We start from the raw sequence: 17,223 nt of genomic DNA on the forward strand, positions 1-17,223 counted from the left end.
ACTCAGAGGCGACTGACACTGCCTCAGAGAGTGACGCAGGGGACTCAGGGGACAGGGGCTATGTGCCAGATACTGCAGGACAGTCAGGGGAAATTGACGATTCCCTTAATGCTGAACATGGCGCAGATGACTGGGTACCCCCTAATAATTTTTCCCCAGACATCCCAGTGTTTACAGCCAATCCTGGCATACAGGCTGACCTGTCTGGCTATAGTGCGCTGGATGTTATGCAGCTGTTCTTGGGGGATGAGATTTTTGGGGAGATAGTCACCCAGACTAATCTCTATGCGGAGCAGTATCTGGCACACAATCCAGACTCTCTTATCTCCAGGAAAGAGAGATGGAACCCAACCAGTGTGCCAGAATTGAAACAATTCTGGGCACTGACCATGTTAATGGGGCTAATTAAAAAGCCCACAATTAGGATGTATTGGTCTAAACATCCTATTTGCAATACCCCCATTTTTGCCGAGACAATGACGAGGGAATGATATTAAGACATACTGCGATTTATGCACTTTAGTGACAATAACAAGTGCCCCCCAAAAGGGGATCTGCAGTATGATCTTCTTTATAAAATACGCCCTTTAATTGCCCACTTTAACAGTAAATTTGTCACTATATATACCCCCAATAAAAACATTTCCACTGATAAGTCCCTCATGAAGTTTAAGGGAAGACTGGGGTTTAGACAATATATCCCATCCAAAAGATGCCGATAAGGGATCAAATTTTATAAACTCTGTGAAAGTGACAGTGGCTACGTATACACCTTCCGTGTATACGAAGGAAGGGATAGCCACCTTGATCCCCCAGGTTTCCCAGATATAGTAGGGACAAGTGGGAAAATTGTCTGGGACTTAATAATGCCACTACTTAATAAAGGTTATCATTTTTACATCGATAACTTTCAGAATAGCATCCCACTGTTAAAAATGTTGTACTGCTTCGAGACCTTGGCCTATGGCACTATTCGGAAGAGTCGCACAGGTTTCCCAAAGGCTCTAGCGAACAAAAAAATGAAAAGGGGGGAAACAGCAGCTCTCTGCCAGAATGAACTGCTAGCACTCAAGTACAGGGATAAAAAGGATGTTTTCATCTTAACCACCATCCATGGTGAAAACACTCAGAGGGTCGCAGTTCGTGGCAGAGGAATGTAAACGGGTGCCAGTCTTCATACGGCAATATAATCAGCATTTGGGGGGCGTTGACCTGTCCGATCAACTGATGCAGCCGTATTTGATCATGTGAAAGACCAGGGCATGGTATAAAAAAGTGGGCATATATCTGATGCAGATGGCAATCCACAATGCCTTTGTCATTTTTAAAAAGGCAAATGCTGGACTGAAAAGCACTTTTCTTTCATTCCAGTTTGAGCTAATTTCTGGGCTGCTTGAGTGCCACACAAGGAGACCATCAGTGGAGCCTAGCAGAAGAATGGAGGCAGGTCACTTCTGCTTTAAGATTCTACCAACCCCTAAAAAACAAAACCCCCAGAAAAGGTGCAGGGTGTGTTACAAGAGAGGCATAAGAGCTGGGACCAGCTATTACTGCCCTGATTGCCCCTCTCAGCCCGGCCTATGTATTGGCCACTGTTTTAAAATTTTTCACACCCAGGCCGAATAAGTAGACCAGTTTTGGGGTGTGATTTTTAGTCATCTGTCTGATTGGTTACCGAATCTTGGCTTTGTCTACCGTTTATCCTGTCTTCTCTGATCCTTGACCTCGGCTTGTCCTATGGTTGTTCCGTTTCTCTTTACCACTTTGACCTTGGCTTGTACCTTGACAATTCTCTGCTTGTATAGCCTGGCCATTCTAAGGACCGGTATTACAAGTTTCTCTCTCTGTGTTCTCTCTCTTTGTGGTCTGTCTGTGTTTGGGTTTCGGAATCCATGACAGCTTTGCCCGGGACGCAGATGACTGAGTACTACCCCCGGATAAGTTTACCCCAACTATTCCCCCTTTTCACAGCAAATAGTATGCACTTGTTCATAATTTGAATTGATGAGCTGCTTATACTTAAAAATATATGTGGCCTTTGAGAGGTAATTTGCAGTCCTGAGCTGCTAAAATGAGACTTGGGCCCAGCATCCACTTTTGAAAAATATGGAAGTGGTGTGTCTCCAATGTGCCCCTTCAACATCCACATAACCCTGAGAAAGGTACACATGGGGGTATCGTTGCACTAAGATGAAATAGCTGAGCAACATATTAGGTGTTATACTGCCGTAGCACACATAAGGATAGCAACATTTACAGTAACATCTCCAAGTGTGTGTCAAAAAGGCAGAAAAAATGCTAATTGCAACTAGACTTGGTAAAAACTAACAAAAAAAGGATCCCACACTAAGGTTTAGAATATACCTTTTGAAATACCCTGGGGTGTCTACTTTAAGAAATGGTAGGCCTTTGTGGGGTAGTTTGAATTTAAAACCTGCTAAGATGCTTGGAAATTGCACATAGGCCCAGAGTCAAAATTCAAAGCTCGGTAAAAACTGATATGGCTTGGTCTCCTATATGGCACTGTAGCTTCACAAAATAGTGCCATAGACATACAATGGGGGTGTCCTTTTACTCAGACTACTTAGCTGAGCATTATGTGGGGGGGTATGAATTTAGTGGCACATGTGGAATATACAAAATGTCCAGTAAAAATGCAATCCATATGTAAAAAACACCCAAAATTATACCACATACTTTGGCATATATTGGTGAAACACTGGCATGTTAAGGCACAATATGCACCTTATGAGATACCCTGGAGTGTCTACTTTTACAAATGGTAGGCCTTTGTGGGGTTTTTTGAACAGTCAAACTGTTATAATACCCCAAATGGAAGCATAGGCTCATTAAATCCGGCTCTCAAAATTCGATTGTGAATGCTGAAAAGGACAGGTCTCCTATATGGCACTGTAGCTTCCCGAAATAGTGTCAAAGACATACAATGGGGGTGTCATTTTACTCAGCAGATGTAACTGAACACAAAATAAAACTTGGTACAGGAATAGCACACACCAACTTTACAAAATACACATGAGAAGTTCTTTGTTATACGTTTGTGTGCGAAAACCCCCAAAAAACACAATTTTACTCCAATATTTAGCAGAGGTTGGCGGTAAAATGGCTACGTAGAAAGTGTCAAAACAACCTTAGGTAAATAGCCTGTGATGTCTACTTTATATAAATATATACTTTTGTGTGGCAATTTTGTTTTCTTTTATGGCTATTAGGCTTACAAGACAAACATACCAAATTCTAAAATCGCTCCACATAAAAAGTTTATTTTACTCCTTGTGCTTTGTGACCTGTAACTACCAAAAAAACTGAAAATCCCAGACACATTATATATTCTGTATATCAGAACAACTAAATGAATTTATTTTTAATTACTTTCCTTAACCTGCACTAATTAGGCACACATTATTATTGCAAAAACTGTAAAAAAAAATAAAAATTTCATTTGTTTTGTATATTTCTGTATTTTTTTATAATAAATAAGCATTTATATATATATATATATATGTTACATCAAATTAAAGCCCTTTCTGTTCTTTAAAAAAACAGTATATAATATGCGTCGGTGCAATAAATTAGTAAAATGCAAATTGCAGTTGAACGCAAACAGCAAAAAATGCAAAAAATGCTGTTGTCATTAAGTGAAAGACAAGCTTCTGAAGCTCTTTCCTTTAGGGGTTAAACATTTTTTGAAAAACATTTAAAAATAAAAATAAATAAATAAAGTTAATTTGGGTAGAACATAGTATTTAATTCGATTTTTGTAAATCTTTCTTTTAATGTGTTATGCTGTACAGAATGCAAACAAAAGTAAAGGAGTTAGTGCATATGACAAGACGTTAAACAAACAGTTGACATGTATACTCCTGCATAATCCGTCTAATTTTTTATGTATAGTGAACATGCTAGTCTAACTAGGAACAACAGGCTATACTATATAGTGATGTTTAACAACTGACAGGTAATTCAGCGCAGTTTATAATGTAAAATAGAAGAGTGAGGTTTACACAGTACAAATTAAGTAGAAAGGTAAGCTATGCGATATGCCGGCTCTATGTACTGTGAGTGGTAATTACAAGGCACTTAGTGGATAAATATAGTCAGAATCAGCATCGAGCATGGTATTCATCATAAAAAGCTCAATTTAATAATGGGAGTTACATGCGCAAAGAGTGAGTTGTAATGTGCTGACTTCAATTAGTAATTCACGCAAGTTATACCACTGGGGTCTGGCATAAGAGATAAAAAATTGCATAATAACATGCTAGGTCAAATTACTTATACAGCAGTGCTTGGCATGAGAGCTGGGTAAAATCATAAGTGAAGAAGCAGAAATAGAACAAAGTATACTCTTCCTCAGCAAAGAATTAAGGGTCTCTTATTGGGCATGGCCTATTACTCGGTATCTCCTATGAACAATGAGGAGCTCTGGTTGCAGGTTTGGTTACCCTGTTAGACGATCCCCAACAGTGGTAGAGGTGGTACAAGTGTAGGGAAGTCCCCGTAAGTATCTACCAAAGTGTAGCAGTACAGGGCTCTCCTCCAGCCCCAGACCTGTGTGATGGCCAGCATCACTAGTCCACAGACTTGGGTTCTCTTCATGACCAAGTCCTTCCCCTGCCTAGGGTGTGCAGAGGGTTGTGGTGGTACGCGCCGCTTACGGTGGATGAACCTCCACTTGTGTGGCAGATGCAGGGAGGCAGTGCCTCAAGGGGCTCTCAGCCCAGGAGGGCAAACCGCAGGGTGGGAAGTTGGTTGTGTGTGAATCCATAATAAGTTTTTTAGATACAACATTTTTATCCCTAAATAATTAAGTGTGTTGTCTAGCCAATGCAATTTATACTTCTCTTTCAAATTGTTTTTTTCTTCAATACTTAAATTTAATGCTAGTGCCTGAGCTTCATATATATTAAGACTGTAATAGGATATTTCTGAATAGTTTTTAATCTCGATCATCAATGCCTCCATTGACCTCTCTGGATCCCTCAGAGTTAGTAGAACATCATCGGCAAACAATGTATTTTTTTAGCTCCTAGTCCCAATTTGACAATCCTTAATGTCCTCATTATATCTAATTCTCTGGGTATATGATTCCAATGACAAGGCATATTACATGGGAGCCAGAGGACATCCCTGATGGGTACCATTAAAAAACCTAAATCCTGAAGATCTAATACTGGATCCCATGATGCGTGCAGTTGGATCTCTATAGAGTACCCTGACTGCATCTAGCAAAAATCTTTAAACCCAAATCTTCTCATAGTCTCTTCCAAAAATATCCAGCCAAACCTGTCAAAGGCCTCCTGATAGAAACAGGATATATTCTAATCCATCTCCTGGCAGCATTCAAACTTCTGACAGCGAGAAAATAGAAAATGAAGGAGGAAGTGGAATTTAAAGATCTATTTACTCAATTAGAATATCAATATCTAATGGAAAAATGATTTTATCAGAATAATAGTCTAAATCTAGAAACAAAATTAAAAAGATTTTTGGAGTGAGATAGAAAAAAATAATTAAATCCTAGATATATTATGAATAGTGTTGTCGCGAAACCGAAATTTTCTGTCCGCGAACGGCGAACGCGAACTTCCGCAAATGTTCGCGAACCGGCGAACCGCGCGAACCGCCATTGACTTCAATGGGCAGGCGAATTTTAAAACCAACAGGGACTCTTTCTGGCCACAAAAGTGATGGAAACGTTGTTTCAAGGGGACTAACACCTGGACTGTGGCATGCCGGAGGGGGATCCATGGCAAAACTCCCATGGAAAATTGCACAGTTGATGCAGAGTCTGCTTTTAATCCATAAAGGGCAGAAATCACCTAACATTGACACCTGTCCTCAAAGCCCCTGATACACACTGACACAGAGCAGAATAGAGACTGTTCCCCGTCCTCAGAGACCATGATACACACTGACACAGAGCAGAATAGAGACTGTTACCCCTACATAGGGTCACTTGGCAGATATGGCGGGGTCGTGGGAGGGGGAGGATGACTTTCACCTCTTCCCCTGTTACATTCCCGTTGTGCTGTGACATCACCCTTATACGCTGTGTAAAGCATACTATTTAATTTGATCAGCATGGCCACTTGAGTTTTTATAGTTTTCACGCTGCTTGTAGTTTATATATGGTTCACAAAAATCAAACAAACGATAAAGTAAACATGTAAGGATTCAGAATATTCTTTCAAACCCTTACACATTGTGTGTACGTATTTTTTGTCTTAAGTTTGTGGCTTTAACCCCTTAAGGACCAAACTTCTGGAATAAAATGGAATCATGACATGTCACACACGTCATGTGTCCTTAAGGGGTTAAAGAGGTTTACGTTGTTTCTATGATGTGCATAACATGTTCTTGTAAATGTTTGTTAAATTTTTCCTGGAATTGTAATTTTTGAATCTGAATAAAGATAGTCAAATCCCTGATACACACTGACACAGAGCAGAATAGGGACTGTTCCCCCTACATAGGGTCACTTGGCAGATATGGATTGACACCTATCCTAATGATCCCTGATACACACTGACACAGAGCAGAATAGAGACTGTTCCCCCTACATAGGGTCACTTGGCAGATATGGATTGACACCTGTCCTCAAAACCCCTAATACACACTGACACAGAGCAGAATAGGGACTGTTCCCCCTACATAGGGTCACTTGGCAGATATGGATTGACACCTGTCCTTAAAACCCCTGATACACACTGACACAGAGCAGAATAGGGACTGTTCCTCCTACATAGGGTCACTTGGCAGATATGGATTGACACCTGTCCTCAAAACCCCTGATACACACTGACACAGAGCAGAATAGGGACTGTTCCCCCTACATAGGGTCACTTGGCAGACATGGATTGACACCTGTCCTCAAAACCCCTGATACACACTGACACAGAGCAGAATAGAGACTGTTCCCTGTCCACAGAGACCATGATACACACTGACACAGAGCAGAATAGAGACTGTCCCCCTACATAGGGTCACTTGGCAGGTATGGATTGACACCTGTCCTCAAAACCCCTGATACACACTGACACAGAGCAGAATAGAGACTGTTCCCTGTCCACAGAGACCATGATACACACTGACACAGAGCAGAATAGAGACTGTTCACCGTCCACAGAGACCATGATACACACTGACACAGAGCAGAATAGAGACTGCCCCCCCTACATAGGGTCACTTGGCAGGTATGGATTGACACCTGTCCTCAAAGCCCCGGATACACACTGACACAGAGCAGAATAGAGACTGTTCCCTGTCCACAGAGACCATGATACACACTGACACAGAGCAGAATAGAGACTGTTCACCGTCCACAGAGACCATGATACACACTGACACAGAGCAGAATAGGGACTGTTACCCCTACATAGGGTCACTTGGCAGGTATGGATTGACACCTGTCCTCAAAGCCCATGATACACACTGGGGGGAGCTACTGTCCTCCCCAACCCCTGTGCGGTGGGTGGGGGCCATAAATCACAATGGGGGATATGATTGGCAACTGTCAAAGCACGCTGGCACAGGTCTGCAGAGCACACGCTGAAAGAAGGCCTGACAGAGCCGCTTGAAGGACACTGACTGGCTGCTATTAGCTTACACTAGAAACCTTTTTTCTTTGTAAAAGCACGCTATAGAGACACCAGATATGATTGGCAATGTGCACTTGAACAGTTCTGCAGAGCACACACTGTAGGCCTGACACACCCGCTTGAAGACAAGTAACTGCTATTCAATCTATAACAGTGAAAACAAAATTTTGGTTTTAAAAGCACGCTATAGAGACACCAGATATGATTGGCAATGTGCGCTGGAACAGTTCTGGAGAGCACACGCTGAAGGAAGGACTGAGAGAGCCGCTTGAAGGACACTGACTGGCTGCTATTAGCTTACACTAGAAACGTTTTTTCTTTGTAAATGCACGCTATAGAGACACCAGATATGATTGGCACCTGTCAAAGCACGCTGGCACAGGTCTGCAGAGCACACGCTGAAGGAAGGACTGACAGAGCCGCTTGAAGGACACTGACTGGCTGCTATTAGCTTACATTAGAAACCTTTTTTCTTTGTAAAAGCACGCTATAGAGACACCAGATATGACTGGCAACTGTCAAAGCACGCTGGCACAGGTCTGCAGAGCACACGCTGAAGGAAGGCCTGACAGAGCCGCTTGAAGGACACTGACTGGCTGCTATTAGCTTACACTAGAAACCTTTTTTCTTTGTAAAAGCACGCTATAGAGACACCAGATATGATTGGCAACTGTCAAAGCACGCTGGCACAGGTCTGCAGAGCACACGCTGAAGGAAGGCCTGACAGAGCCGCTTGAAGGATACTGACTGGCTGCTATTAGCTTACACTAGAAACCTTTTTTCTTTGTAAAAGCACGCTATAGAGACACCAGATATGATTGGCAACTGTCAAAGCACGCTGGCACAGGTCTGCAGAGCACACGCTGAAGGAAGGCCTGACAGAGCCGCTTGAAGGACACTGACTGGCTGCTATTAGCTTACACTAGAAACCTTTTTTCTTTGTAAAAGCACGCTATAGAGACACCAGATATGAGTGGCAACTGTCAAAGTACGCTGGCAGGGTTGTGCAGGGCACACGCTGAAGGAAGGCCTGACAGAGCCGCTTGAAGGACACTGACTGGCTGCTATTAGGTTACACTGGAAACCTTTTTTCTTTGTAAAAGCACGCTAAAAAGACACCAGATATGATTGGCAACTGTCAAAGCACGCTGGCACAGGTCTGCAGAGCACACGCTGAAGTAGGCCTGACACCCAGACGCTTGCAGACAACTAACTGCTCTTCTATTACAGTGAAAAAAAATTATTTATTTTAAATCTAAAGCTTAACCTATTGTAAAAACAGATATGAGTGGTGGCACTGACTGTGCAAATGGGCAAGGCATCCAACCTGACACAGAAGCTGGCAGGCAGGCAACTGCTCTTCTATTACAGTGAAAAAAAAGTATTTATTTTAAATGTAAAGCTTAACCTATTGTTAAAACAGATATGAGTGGTGGCACTGACTGTGCAAATGGGCAAGGCATCCAACCTGACACAGAAGCTGGCAGGCAGGCAACTGCTCTTCTATTACAGTGAAAAAAAAGTATTTATTTTAAATGTAAAGCTTAACCTATTGTTAAAACAGATATGAGTGGTGGCACTGACTGTGCAAATGGGCAAGGCATCCAACCTGACACAGAAGCTGGCAGGCAGGCAACTGCTCTTCTATTACAGTGAAAAAAAATATTTCTTTTAAATGTAAAGCTTAACCTATTGTAAAAACAGATATGAGTGGTGGCACTGGGCAAGTAGGCACAGTATCCAATGTGAACCTCACACAGAAGCTGGCAGGCAGGCACCTGCAATTAGATTACACAGGAAAAAAAAAAGCAGCCTGATGTTCTAGCCCTAAAAAGGGCTTTTTGGGGTGCTGTCCTTACAGCAGAGATGAGATTAGTCCTTCAGTATTGTAGTGGACACTGAATACCCTAGCCTAGCTATCAATTTCCCTATCTAATCAGCAGCAGCTAAACTTTCCCTCCTCTCACTAAGCATGCAGCTTCAGAATGAATCGAAAATGGATGCTGCTGATTGGCTGGAATGTGTCTGCTGACCGAGAGGCACAGGGTCAAAGTTTGCCCAATGATGACGAATAGGGGGCGGATCGAACTGCGCATGTGTCCGCCCGCCGCGGCGAACGCGAACACGCTAAGTTCGCCGGGAACTGTTCACCGGCGGACAGTTCGGTACATCACTAATTATGAACTTATAAAAAAAAGAAAAAAAAAAAAAAAGAAAGAATAGACACATCAAAGAATAATTTCCCCCGAGAGTTATGGAATGAATAGTAGCATGAATGAGTTTTTAATGTTAGTGTCGTCACTGTCTTCTAAGAAATAAGGAATGGAGAAAATTAGGTTTTTAACAAATATTTAAGTTTAAAGCAAATTTAAAATCTAATATTAAATAAAAGATGAATTTCTCCATTGTCAGACAATCTATATTTCAAATACTATGTAATTGTATTGTATTGTATGCTTTTGTATTTGTATTGTATTGCATAATAAAAAATAAATTACATCTGGTTATGTCTTAAAGGATTGCTCTAACCTTCATTAAAACTTTAACTTTCAGATGTGTTCATGGGTAGGAATCTGTATATTCAGCCTTTCTGCTTGAACTAATGCACGTACAAGAAATATGTATTGTTGTACCTTGGGCTAGTTACACCCGGACCCACATGACGTAGCACTATCAGATATAATATTTTTGCAAAAATTACAACTGTCGTCAGTGTTCACTGTTTGCTGGCTATAGACGTAATGAGTTTCTACCCTTGTGGGCAGTGCTAGGAGCATATCTGCTAGGCTAGGGTAAGCTTGAAACTCCCATCCCTGCCTGCCTTATCTCTCCCTTAATTGTCCACCTCCAACCCAGGCTCAGAGTACACAAATGCTCTCTGATATGGTGGAAACGACCCAATCAAATGCTTCTCTATGACCAAGAGATGATGAAGTATGATGTTGGATTTGGCGTGGAAGAACCTTGCCCGGGGCTGGATTCAGGGTTGTTTAATTTAAGAAAAAGGGGGAGAGGGGGAGGTGGGTGGACAAACCCAGTAGGGCATTATAGGACATTTAAAATTAAAATGTATTATTAAAAAGGGTTAAATGAAACATGATAATGTAAAGATGTATACAGGACTACATACAAACGTCCAGACTTGAGAAGATGAGAAAAATATAGCTGAGGATTTACTGGTTATGTCATCTAAACCAGTACAAACTGTACTTGGATTTTTTTCCTTTTTCAGTCACATTGTGAAAATCGCACAATTGGAATTGTTTACTTTTGGATCGAGAGCAGAAATAGAAATATATAGAAAGATAAAGATCCAAAAAGGTGGCTGCACCATTTGTTGATCCTGAGGAAAGTCCCATAGGTGGACTGAAACATCAATCCTGATTTTTTAAACTTATTTAATAAAGCATTGGATTTTTTTTGAAAGACCGGAGTGCAGCCACCTTTTTGGATCTTTATACTTTGGAATACTGACTTGGTCAATTGGTAAATTAAGGGATTGTAAGCGTGAGTGCAAGGAGCTGCTATCCTTTCTATATAGAAAGATATGTAGAGATATAATATTTCCCTTTATCATATAGCAATAAAATATGACTTGTGTAATTGCGTGGAACTGTTTCCAAGAAAATATGCAGTGTAACGTTACATAGTTACATAATTACATAGCTGAAAAGAGACTTGCGTCCATCAAGTTCAGCCTTCCCTACATATGTTTTTGCTGTTGATCCAAAAGAAGGCAAAAAACCCAGTCTGAAGTGCTTCCAATTTTGCAACAAACTAGGAAAAAATTCCTTCTTGACCCCAAAATAGCATTTAGATGTCTCCTTAGATCAAGCAGCTATAACCCCACTAGTTAGAAATTATATCCCTGTATGCTATATTTTTGCAAGTATTTATCTAATTGCAGTTTAAACATCTGTATAGACTCTGACAATACCACCTCTTCAGGCAGAGAATTCCATATCCTTATTGCTCTTACTGTAAAAAAACCTTTTATTTGCCTTAGATGAAATCTCCTTTCTTCCAGCCTAAATGTGTGACCTCATGTCCTATGTATAGCCCTGTTTATGAATAGATTGCCAGATAAAGGTTTGTACTGGCCCTGAATATATTTGTATAATGTTATCATATCCCCTCTCAGGCGCTGTTTTTCCAAACTAAACAGATTTAGATGTTTTAACCTTTCTTCGTAACTAAAATGCTCCATTCCTTTTATCAATTTTGTAGCTCGTCTCTGCACTTTTTCTAGTGCCATGATATTTTTCTTTAGTACAGGTGCCCAAAATTGCACAGCATATTTAAGGTGAGGTCTTACCAGTGATTTATAAAGAGGCAAAATTATATTTTCATCCCGAGAATTTATGCCCCTATTTATACATGACAAAACTTTACTGGCCTTAGCAATGGCAGATTGACATTGCATATTGCTGTTTAATTTGTTGTCTATAACAATTCCCAAATCCTTCTTGTGTGTGGTTATCCCTAATTCACTACCATTTAGGGTGTAAATTGCTTGTGCATTCTTAACCCCGAAGTGCATAACTTTGCATTTCTCTATGTTAAATTTCATCTGCCATTTTAGTGCCCAGTCTCCCAATCTATCCAAATCGCTCTGCAGCAAAGCAATATCCTGCTCACATTTTATTACTTTACAAAGTTTTGTGTCATCTGCAAACACTGACACATGGCTTTCAATGCCTATTTCAAGATCATTTATAAATATGTTAAACAAAAGCGGTCCCAAAACAGAACCCTAACACCACTTACCACTTTTGTCCAGCCTGAAAATTTAACATTAATGACAACTCGTTGTACTCTATCCTTAAGCCAATTGTAACGGATCGACGGGCACCCCGACTAGGTACCTCCATTGAAGGATGCTCCCAGCGCTTCCTGAGGACTCCAAGCACTGTGTAATGCCTTAACTACGGTATCCTCTTACTTCCTGGTTCCACGGAGTCTAGCCACACCCCTCTATGACACGGTCTGCCTATTTAATCTGACTGCACCAGCTGATCAGGGCTGGATTATTGAACTACGTTCCTTACTCACAACCCGGCTACAACTTCGTTGTGAAAGCCTCTGCTACCAAACCGGACTGAAAGACTCTGCAAAGTTCCCTTCACCTCTCCTCATCCAAGACTAAAGATTAAACAATCTTCATACGCCTCTGAGGATATCTCGGGAACCAGTGTTCTATGTGCAGGAAGCTAAGTAAAACCAATGTGATAAGAGTTGCATCTAAAAGCTGTTATTACCTGTCTCCAAAAGTCCTTCGGTAAAAACAATCCTGTTACAGCTAAACTCAACTCATACTTCATATCAGTTATCTGCATCTGGCTTGCTTAAGTTAAAGTATGGAACAGCTATTGTAATTACTTATCACCTAAACCGTTAACTCTATTAAGAGACTCTTTATTGATTCAGTGTCTGCAATTTTCTATCGTTTACTCCTTAAAGCTACAGTGCCTGTAATTGTGGACTTCAGTTATCATTTACTACTTAAAGCTACAGTGCCTGTAACTGTGGACTTCAGTTATCATTTACTACTTAAGCTACAGTGCCTGTAATTTGGAATTAAAGTTTTTACCTTTTACTTTCTTTAATAAATATTCAACTATACGAAATCTGCAGTTGTGTTCCTTCATAACAAATGTTTAAACGTGACAGAATAATCCAGCCATTGTAATGGATCCAGCAGATTTCGATTCTACTATAACTACGCTGAATCAAAGAGTTGATACACTAACCCAAGATGTGCAAGACCTGCAAGTCACTAACGAAAGACTTCTCACTTATGTCAGAGATTTACAAACTCGTACTCCTCATACTACTCTGCTCTCGGCTAGTGATCCTGCTGTATGTAACCCTGAAAAATTCTATGGTGATCGTTCCAAATATAAGGAGTTTTTTTATTCCTGCAAACTATTGATTGCTTTAAAACCTAGAGCTTATCCCACAGAAAGATCTAAGGTTTTTTCAGTTATTTCCTTTCTAAGAGGTGAACCTATGTTCTGGGCCCATACCTTTTTGGACAATGATGACACCATCTTAGGCTCACTGGATGAATTTTTTGAAGCCATGTCTCTTCTCTATGAAGATCCTAATAAACAAGCTACAGCTGATTTAACAATCAGAACACTACAGCAAAGAAATAGACCCGTTGAAGATTATATTGCTGAATTCAAAAGATGGGCTGTTGAAACGCAATGGAATGACATCACATTGCGCAACCAGTTTCGAATTGGTTTATCTGAAGCTGTAAAAGATGAACTCTCTAGAACAGAACTCCCTACTACTTTGAACGCTCTAATTCACTTATCAATCAGCATTGACAGAAGATTAAGAGAAAGAAAGGCAGAAAAAGCCCTTTTTCATTCTAAAGACCGAAAATCTTTTACTCCCTCAAAAGCTCCAGAAAAAACTTCTTTACCAAGTGAACCCATGGAATTAGGGGTAATAAGAAGTCCTCTCACTCCTGCAGAAAAGAACCGAAGACGTCAATTAAACCTATGCATGTATTGTGCCTCTCAAGATCATCTGGTCTCTGATTGTCCCTTACTAAAACGGACAAAGGCCGGTAGACAAGCCTATACCTCTGCGATCTTCAGTGCACCCCCCTCAACATCGACCACTCCGTTCACACCTGTATCCCTTGTAATACAGTGGGATAAGGTGAGAATTGTGACTGAAGCTCTCATCGATTCTGGTGCACATGGAGTATTCATCGATTCAACCTTTGTAACAAAGAATAAAATTCCTTGTGTTCAAAAAGCCATTTCTGTTCCTGTTAAAGTGATTGACGGCTCCTTTATCTCCTCGGGACCGATTCTTCATGAAACCATCCCTCTAAAGGTAACCACCAATCATATTCATACTGAATTTCTAGTATTTGATGTTATTCCATCACCTCTCTATCCCGTTATAATAGGGATCAATTGGTTAAGGAACCACAACCCTCAAATTTCATGGTCTCCTTTCTCTATCACCTTTAACTCACATTATTGTAAAGAAACATGTTTACAGCAAATTCCTATTTTTCAAATCTCCAAAGAACCAACCATACCTTCTTGTTATTCAGACTTTTCAGATGTCTTCAGTAAAAAAGAAGCTGAAACGCTCCCGCCTCATCGTTCCTACGATTGTCCTATAGACCTCATACCTGGTGCCCCAGTACCTTTTGGGCACATCTACCCTCTCTCTGAGGCTGAATTACAAATTCTCAAAGAATATCTAGATGAAAACCTACGGAAAGGGTTCATTAGACCCTCTAGTTCACCTGCTGCCTCAAGTATGTTTTTCGTAAGAAACAAAGACCAGACTATACGTCCTATCATTGATTACAGAGCCTTAAACAAAATAACAGTTAAAAATCGTTATCCTCTTCCCCTCATCAATGAACTGGTTGAACGATTAAAAACTGCTACCATCTACACTAAGCTTGACCTTCGCGGGGCATATAATCTCATCAGGATAAAGGCTAATGATGAATGGAAAACTGCTTTCCGAACAAGATATGGCCTCTTCGAATATCTGGTGATGCCTTTTGGCCTCTGCAACGCCCCTGCAACTTTTCAACATTTCATAAATGATATCTTTAGAGACCTATTGGACGTCTGTGTCATCATTTATTTAGATGATATTCTCATATACTCCAACACTCCTGAGGAACATAGAAAACATGTCAGATGGGTGTTATCAAGACTCAGAACTCACAAATTATTCGCTAAACCCGAAAAATGTGTTTTTCACGTCAAAGAAATAACCTTCTTAGGTTATGTCATCTCCCCTCATTCAATAGGTATGGATAATTCAAAAGTCGATTGTATCATCAACTGGCCTGTTCCCTCTACAGTAAAAGAATTACAGCGATTTCTAGGGTTCGCCAACTTCTACAGAAAATTTATTAAAAACTACTCTGAAATAGCTCACCCACTCAATCAACTTAACAGTAAAAAACATCCCTTCAATTGGAACGAGAAGGCTCAAACTGCCTTCACTGAATTAAAGAGAAAATTTACAACAGCTCCTATTCTTCAACTTCCAAATCCTTCATGTCTTTATGTCCTTGAAACGGATGCTTCGGAATTTGCAATTGGAGCTGTCCTTTCTCAACACAAAACTCCTCAAGAACCTCTTCATTCTGTTGCCTTCTTCTCACGATCATTATCTCCTGCCGAAAAGAATTATCCTACAGGAGAAAAAGAATTATTAAGTATCAAAGCGGCTTTAGAAACCTGGAGACACCTTCTTGAAGGTGCTCAGAACTCTTTAATCATATATACTGACCATAAAAATCTCGAATATCTTCACTCCAATAAAACACTGTCTGCTCGACAAGTGAGATGGAATCTCTTTTTTTCCCGGTTCAACTTCCAAATCGTCTTTAGACCTGGGTCTAGAAACAAAAAGGCTGATGCCCTTTCCAGGATCCATAAAGACACTCAAATTGAACCTCCTTCGCCTAAAGTCATTGGAATCTTATCTTCTCTTATTGATGACATTAAAGATCTCAGTGAAGATGCTCTCGAACTTCCTAAATCAATTCAATTATCCAAGAAAAACGGTCTCTACTACTTCAAAGACCGGATTTACGTACCTCCCTCTTTCAGAATTAAAGTACTCGAATTTATTCATGATTCTCCTCTGGCAGGTCATCCAGGTATAAAAAAAGACCCTTGAATTGTCTAAAAGATACTATTGGTGGCCTCGTCAAGACCAAACTATTGAATCTTATGTCAAATCTTGTTCTGTATGCCAAAGATCAAAACATGCCCATCATCAACCATTTGGTCAATTATTGAATTTACCAATTCCTGAACGACCTTGGCAATCCATTTCTATGGACTTTCTGGTAGAATTACCTCCTTCTCATCATCATACCACCATTTTAGTGGTGGTAGACCGCTTCACGAAAATGTCTCATTTCATTCCTTTAAAGAAGTTACCCACATCCTCTGAACTTTCGAAAATATTTCTTGATAACATAGTTAAACTTCACGGACTGCCAGACGAAATCATTTCAGACCGAGGAACTCAATTTACCTCCAAATTCTGGAATGCTTTGTGTGCCACTCTTCATATCCAACGTAAACTATCATCTGCATATCATCCTCAAACAGATGGACAAACTGAAAGAGTCAACCAATGCCTAGAACAATATCTACGATGTTATTGCTCTCACTTACAAGACGATTGGATAACATGGTTACCCATGGCAGAATTCGCATACAATAACTCTTTTCATACCAGCAGTAAAATGACTCCATTTCTATCCAATTATGGATTCCATCCTTCCTCATTTCCTGCTCAGACAGTTTCTTCATCTAATCTCTCCGATTCGAATCAAATCTCTCATATGTCCTCTTTATTCAAGAAATTGCATGAGAATCTAGAATTGGCCTCCTCCAATCAAAAGAAGTTTTTTGATACAAAAAGACAACCTTCACCTTCTTATAAAATCGGTGATCTTGTCTGGCTTTCCTCAAAGAACATCTCTACAAATCGTCCATCAAAGAAGTTAAGTTCTCTTTTCCTTGGTCCTTTTCCAATAATATCGGTTATCAACCGTAATGTCGTTAAATTGAAACTTCCACCAACTTTA

The sequence above is a fragment of the Pelobates fuscus genome, chromosome 10, assembly GCF_036172605.1.
Source record: "Pelobates fuscus isolate aPelFus1 chromosome 10, aPelFus1.pri, whole genome shotgun sequence".
NCBI classification, from domain to species: domain Eukaryota; kingdom Metazoa; phylum Chordata; class Amphibia; order Anura; family Pelobatidae; genus Pelobates; species Pelobates fuscus.